The sequence below is a fragment of the Hordeum vulgare genome, chromosome 4H, assembly GCF_904849725.1.
Source record: "Hordeum vulgare subsp. vulgare chromosome 4H, MorexV3_pseudomolecules_assembly, whole genome shotgun sequence".
Classification (NCBI taxonomy): domain Eukaryota; kingdom Viridiplantae; phylum Streptophyta; class Magnoliopsida; order Poales; family Poaceae; genus Hordeum; species Hordeum vulgare.
This window is the reverse complement of record NC_058521.1, coordinates 295,536,955-295,544,904: the sequence shown is the minus strand read 5'-3', so window position 1 is coordinate 295,544,904 and position 7,950 is coordinate 295,536,955.

The window sequence follows — 7,950 nt, the reverse complement described above, 5'->3', positions numbered from 1 at the left end:
GAATAGGAACACCGTACTGTTAAAGGGGGTCAAAGTAACACTATGGAATGGATTTCCTCATGATGCTCAACCCAAGCCAAATCCTACCAAAAGCCTCAAATGAGGAATATGAGTGACATGTGGACTCTCACAGTTGAAAGTCCCGACCATTTCGATAAGCCATGCCAAGTCACTGATCTTATCCACTCCAACGGTCATATTATTTAAGGGCATTAATGTCAAATCATGTCGGGATGCTCCTAGGCTATAAATAGCCGCCCCCCACAACCACTAGCTGGTTGGCTGCTCCGCTAGAAACTGACACTTGTCATAAGAGCAACCCAATTCCTCAGAGCTTTCGAGAGTAAATCATCAGTGAGGAAATACACCACCCACCGAAACCACAAACCAAATCTAGTGATTGAGCATCACTGAAGAAGTTGTTCCTGTGTGGGACTGAAGCCTTTTACCTTTGAGGACTGTGCATCCTCCAAACGGTTAGGCGTCATGGTCTAGAGCAATCCAGCAGTCAATTGTGGATCGCCGGGTGACCGAGTTTGTGAGGGTTTGGAAGTCTGCCCTGAAGACTTACCACGAGTGTTGGGCGAGGACTGTGTGTCCTTAGCTCAAGGAAAATACGGTAGGGACTGTGTGTCCCGGGACTGGGTGTCCTTTGGTTTCAATACCAAGCCGCTCCAAACCAGATGTACAACTGTCACAGCAGTTGGAACTGGGTCATCAACAACAGTCTTCACCAAGAATCGGGTTCTAATTCCTCAACTCTTTACTTTATCTGTATTATGTGTTGATGACTTTCACTGTGACTGTTTGAAGAATTTGCTGAAGACTTTCTCTGAATTTCCTCAACCCCAAATTCTTCACTTGAGTAAATCATCATCTGTATTCTGCGTGCCTGCTTGCTGTGCAATCTGTTTTCATAATCTTCACTCTGTAATACTGCTGCTGTGAACAATTGCACAACTGATTCTTAACTGTTTCCGTTGTAAGTTAGTCATCAGTGAGGAATTTCCTCAAAAGGAATTTCCTCAGTGATGAAATTCTAAAAATCTCCTATTCACCCCCCCCCCTCTAGTCGATATAACGCACTTTCACTTTACCATTGGGATCACTGTCAAGCTTGCATCTTGTTGGCATGGGAAACTTGACCGGCTTGACATCCTCTAGCTCGAACCTCTTGAGCATGTCTTGAGTGTACTTGGATTGTTTAATGAAGGTCCCTTCTAAACCTTGTTTAATCTCAAATCCGAGGAAGAACTTCAACTCACCCATCATAGACATCTCAAGTTTCTCGGTCATTAGTGCAGCAAATTCTTGATTGAAAGAATCGTTAGGAGAACCAAAAATGATATCATCAACATATAGTTGGCATATGAACAAATCCCCTTTAACTCTCTTAGTAAAACGAGTGGGATCTATCTTCCCAATTTCAAACCTACGATCTTGTAACAACTCAGTAAGGTACTCATACCACGCACGTGGGGCTTGTTTAAGGCCATAGAGTGCCTTATTAAGTTTGTACACATGATTGGGGAGCTTGGGATGTTCGAATCCCGGGGGTTGTTTGACATAGACCAACTCATTTAAAGGACCATTAAGAAAAGCACTTTTCACATCCATTTATTGTAATCTGAAATTATGATGAGAAGAAAATGCAAGCAGCATGCGAATAGATTCTAGACGAGCAACAGGGGCAAAGGTTTCACCGTAGTCGATACCCTCGACTTGGGAGTAGCCTTGAGCCACCAATCTTGCCTTGTTTCGAATCATAATCCCATTGGCATCTTGCTTGTTTTTAAAAATTCATTTGGTCCCGATGACATTAAGTTCCTCCTTTGGTCTTGGCACTAAATCCCAGACTTGATTACGCTCGAAGTTGTTGAGTTCGTCATGCATGGCCATAAGCCAATCCTCATCATCGAGCGCTTCTTGTACCTGTTGAGGTTCACAATACGAAACAAACGCGTGATGCTCACAATAATTCCAAATTTGTTGATGAGTGGATACTCCCCTTTTCAAACTGCCAAGCACATTCTTCATAAGATGAGACTTGACTCTCAGCTTGTTCGCAATCTTGGCTGCGCGACGCTCCAAGAGTTCTGCATTGGATAACTGGGGAGCATCGACTTGATTACTTTGCTTGCCCTTGCGTTTTGAACCTCCCTTGGCACCAGTAGCCCTCTTAGGCGCTGCAGACGGGAATTGAGAGACAGCATTGTACATAGTCAGAAGACCCTGACAGTAGCCCTCTTAGTTTGGGTCTAGTCCATCACATGATTCACCCATTGATGTGATCCAGTTATCAAGAAACAACACCTTGTACATAGTCAGAAGACCCTGACTATCCTTGATCAACTGGCTAGCCAACTAGAGGCTTGCTAGGGATAGTGTTTTGTCTGTGTATCCACACATGTATCTAAGTCTTCATTCAATACAATTATAGCATGGATAATAAACGATTATCTTGATACAGGAATTATAATAATAACTTGTTTATCATTGCCTCTAGGGCATAATTCCAACACTAGGGACAGCGGTACTACCGCTAGGAGACCTTTTTGCAAGAAGAGATAAACCAGAGACGGGAACAGCTCCAAAGTTGCAGGGAAAGGGGAAGGAGATAAAGTGTGTGCGTGCAAAGTTGATTCCACCCAAACCTTTCCACTACGGGTCCCCTCTTAATAGTACGGCGTTCCTATGACTCAAAGAAAGAGAATCGTAGAGGACACCGTGCTTCTGTTCCATGGAGGGTGCCGAATCGTCTTGTGCCATTGACATGTATTATCTCAAAGCTTAATGCACAGGATTAGTCCTTTACGGTACTGTCATCAATCACCAAAATTACTTAGGCATAAATATGACCTAACACTTACACTTGCCACAAGCTACATCAGAGTCACATCAGTACAATACATAATCATCATGAAGAAGAGCAGGGTCCGACTACGGAGGAAACCAAACGAGAAAAGAAGAACGACGTCCATCCTTGCTATCCGAGGCTGCCGGCCTAGAACCCATCCTTGATCGATGAAGAAGAAGAAGAAGAAGCAACTCCAAATGCACAATCAACGAGCTCGCGTCAAATAACCTTTACATGTACCTGCAACTGGTGTTGTAGTAATCTGTGAGCCACATGGGACTCAGTGTCACGCCCAAGATGCGACCCTATCCTCAATTCGGCACGAGGGCTTCGTCAGGGATAGAAGCGCATCTCGTCGTGTCGCAAGAATGGATATCGTTACAAGTACATGTACTGAAAAGAAGATATATATATATATATATATATATATATATATATATATATATATATATATAGAATTGGCCTACACTCACCACAAGCTACATCAGAGTCACATCAATACAATACATAATCATCATGAAGAAGATCAGGGTCCGACTATGGATGAAAAACAAACGAGAAAAGAAGAAGGACGTCCATCCTTGCTATCCCAGGCTGTCAGCCTGGAAGCCATCATAGATCGATGAAGAAGAAGAAGAAGAAGAAGAAGAAGAAGAAGAAGCAACTCCAAATGAACAAGCAACACGCTCACGTCAAGTAACCTTTACGTGTACCTGCAACTGGTGTTGTAGTAATCTGTGAGCCACGGGGACTGAGCAATCTCATTTCCAAAGGTATCAAGACTAGCAAAGCTTATTAGGTGAGGTATGGTTAAGTGGTGAGGCTGCAACAAGCGACTAAGCATTATATATGGTGGCTAACTTACGAGTACAAGAAATAAGAGGGGGAAGATCTACGCATAACGGACGTGAACTACTGTTGATCAAATGAATGATCCTGAACACCTACCTACGTCCGACATAACCCCACCGTGTCCTCGATCGGAGAAGGAACTCACGAAAGAGACAGTCATGGTTACGCACACAGTTGGCATATTTTATTTAAGTTAACTTCAAGTTATCTAGAACCAGTGTTAAACAAAGTTTCCACGTTGCCACATAACCACGGGCACGGCTTTCCGAAAAGATTTAACCCTGCAGGGGTGCTCCAACTAGTCCATCACAAATTACCACAAGCCGCATAGAAATCCTCGATCACGACACTCGCGATCTCGTCGGATTCCTTAGTGGAAAACCTCAACTCTGAGATTACCCAAAGCATCACCGGAATCCGGATGCACAAGATATCTCGTCAAAGGTAAAACCAATCCAGCAAGGCCGCCCGACGTGTCGATGATCCTGATAGGAGCTGTGTATCTCGTTCTCAGGACATGACGGATGGAACTAGCTACGAGTGCCAAACCTCTAGTTTCCTCGCGGTGGCCGCGCAGGCAGACCGTTTTGGACCAACACTCATGAGGAGCACTGGCGGGGGGGGGGGTTGATTAAATTTCCTCGGGTTAATTACTCCCTATGCGGTTAATTAGTTATTAGGAAAATGTAAAACCAAAGTTGGGCCTTGCCAGACCAGCTTTAATCTAAAACGAATTATCAAGGGGGTCCCCATAATAACCCCGATCGTGTTAGGAGCGCTCAATTATGGAACATAACACCGGTAGCCGAAACTAAGGGGGCAAAGGTGGAACAAAACACCAGGCTACAAAGGCCGAGCCTTCCACCTTTTACCAAGTATATAGGTGCATTAAATTAGATAGCATTAATATGGTGATATAACAAGGAACCCATGTTATCACATGGAAGCAACTGCACCTGCAACTAGCAATGCTAACAACATGGTTAAGCAAGCGGTAACATAGCCAATCAGTGGTTTGCTAGGTTGTGAACAGGTTGAAGGTTTTCATGGCATTGTTGAGAGGCTGATATTTAACATGTGGTAGGCAACGAACATAATCGTTACCATCGAAATAAATAGCATGGCAATGATAGTGGTGGTATATGGGGAAATGGTAATCTTGCCTGAGATCCCGCTTGGAAGAAGAATGATTCCATGAAGTCGGCGAACTAACGTAGTCGAACGGGTCCTCACATTCCGACACGCTTGCGGAACTCTATCGAGATGGAGCAAACCGAAAACAAGCATCAACACAGATATTCACCACACGATGCACAACATGAAGCACAACCTAATATGATGCATGATCAGTTCAATGATGCAAGGCATGGCATGACAATTCACCTCACACAAACACTACACATTAAGTGAAGCTCGATAAGCAACGAGTTGCATATCGACGAAACTCCACGTTTAATTATTTAGTTCACACCCATTTATTTACACGTCAATATTTAATGTTGTTAACATGGCAAGGGGTGAAGTGGTGATTCTACATGTCATCCTAATAGGTTATCACGCGGGACTTGAAAGTCGCTACCTTACAAGAGACATGCAACATGGAAATTATGCCATGAATGTGTCATGCATGCAAGCTTACAACAACACTGGCAAGAAGGAAAGAAGCATGTGTCGCCATGGCGAACGAAAGGGAACCATGGCGGCAACACGGAAACGATGCCACGGCAACGTTCCTATCCCAGTAACTCAACGAGATATCGGTGCCAACTAATTGGAAGCGCGTGCGTGTCAAGCCAAAATAATGATGGGGTGATCCCGTTAACTGGGTTCCCATGTGTCGGGGCACAATGTAAGAGGGATAAGGTGCAACGGGCAAACTTATATGGCGCAAGCATATATTCATCCTATACATCACATACATTCGGTTCACGACAACGTTCCAACGTATACCTTCGAAGCGTGCATATCGGAGGGGATCGGGTCATTGTAGTGTGAACATAGGTCGTCGTGTACGTCGTGGAAGTCGTTGTACATGGGTCTCGTCGACGGTAGTCGTTCACTTGGCGTAGTGGTACCGGGTCTTCGCGTCGGTAGTCGAACACGGTTCCGTAGATGTTCGGGGTCGTCGAGGACGTCGTGGTACTCGGCAAACTTGTCGGATCCACGGTGGCGGGGATGGTGCACACGGTCTTCGCGACGTCCCAAAAGGCAGCAGGGCAAGGCAACAGCAACAAGCAACTCAGCACACATTTGGTGGCTGCAAGCAAGCAGCAAGCAGCATAACAGCAAGCGGCGACAGCAGCACGTGGCAACAGCAGCAGGCAACGGCAGCACTAGGCGGCAGCACCAACAGCAAAGAGCAGCCAGCACCGGCGACAGCAAGCATCAACAACACCAAGCTTCGGCAGCAGCGGCAACACAAGCAACTAGCAGGCGACAGCTACAGGCAACGCAAGCAGGCACAGCAGGTAACAGCGACAGCACAACAACAGCGGCGGCAGCAACTTCAGCAGCAAGCAGGCAGCAGCAGCATACAGCAACCAGCAAGCAACAGCAACAGCCTAGCAGCACCAATAGCAAGCAGCATGCTCCTGCGGCATAGCAATAGCAGCAGGAAGCGGCATGGCAGCAGCAAGAAGAAGAAGCCCCGGCGGCTCGGCATGGCAAGCCGGCGACGGGGAGAGGCCAAGGGCGGCGGCGCACAGACGGAGGCACAGCGGCGACGGCGAGCTTGGCGTGGGCCAACGAGGGACTAGGGCGGCGCGGCGAGCTCCTTGCGGCAGGGGCTCGCGAGGGACGGCGGCGCGGGGAACCTGCGAGCGGGGCGGCGCGGAGCGACGGACGACCAACGCGGGGCTGGGCGGCGACTGGGTTCAGGGGCGGCAAAACGGCGACAGGAGGCCGGCGGCAGCGGCGCGACGAGGGGAACCCATCCTGGCGGGAACGGCTACCGGCTCGACATGGGGCCGCGGGACTGGAGGGCTAGGGGTCCCGAGGAGGGGAGGAGGAGGCACGATACGAGGGGGGGGATGCGGCGCTGGGATCGGGAGGAGGGAGATGGGCGAGGACGAAGAGGAGATGGGATCAGGAGGAGGCTCCCTGTCGCTAGGGCTAGCGGGGAAGGTGGGAGTTGGGCCGGCTGGAGGCCCAAGTGGCCACCTGGGCTGCTCTCTCTCCCGAAGCACAAAATTAAATAGCCGGTTTTAAAAGAAAAAGAAAAAAATACCACAACCAAAAGGAAAAGAAATTTTTACCTAAAACAAAAATACTTTTAGGCTCCTTAAAACATGCCCCAATAAATAAAAATAGATTGGGACTTTTTGAAGAATAAAATTAAAACCCTTTTAAAGTAAAGAAAATGAGACTCTGTTTTGAAATAAAACAAAAGGTGTAAATAAAGAAAACCAGAGGGGTTGCCTCCACATTTAATAAAAGGATTTTTAAAAGAAGACGGACATTTTTATAGGGGTTAAAGCTGAAACTTTAAAGCAGCCACAAAATAAAATAAGAGAGGAGAGAAGCTTTTATGTCCATGGTGCAACAAGGGTTTTGAAGTGGCTCTTGTTGCACCCACTCTCATCACACCATCAAAGCAATGTCACACTCGCAAGGCACTAACACAACAACAACATGGAGCAACAAGCAACACAGGCAAAGAACACAGTTGACATGATGGCATGCATGATGCCATGATGCGCAAGATGAATGCAACAAACAAAAATAAACACACTGCGACAATGAATTAAAAGGGGAATCTTCTGGAGCGTCGGCATCGGGCTGTCACAACTCTCCTATACTACAAGAGGATCTCGCCCCGAGATCCAAGAATGAAAGGGGAGAGGGTGAGAAAGAACAAGAGGTAAAAATTAATTACTTCTTTGACAAACGAGTGAAACCAACAATCCTTGAAGATTGCAAAGAGATGAGGAATGATATGAGAAACAGGAAAGAATTCACGGAAAATTTTGGCAGCACTTCGGTAGGAAAATGGGACAAAAATTCGATAAGAAGGGAGAATTAGACAATATTCATAACAAACAACTAAATAGAACAAGGGAACACCATTATCTTGACAAAACAAGATGCTAGACCCAAAAGAGCAACATCACAATGCCACCGGAACAATAGAATGGAAACTAGCTCACACGGAAGAAGAGAATGAAGAATAGAATGACAACTATCATCACAATAGAATTGAAGAGCCTCCGGTCAGACAATTGACGTAGTAGTTGGAAAATCAA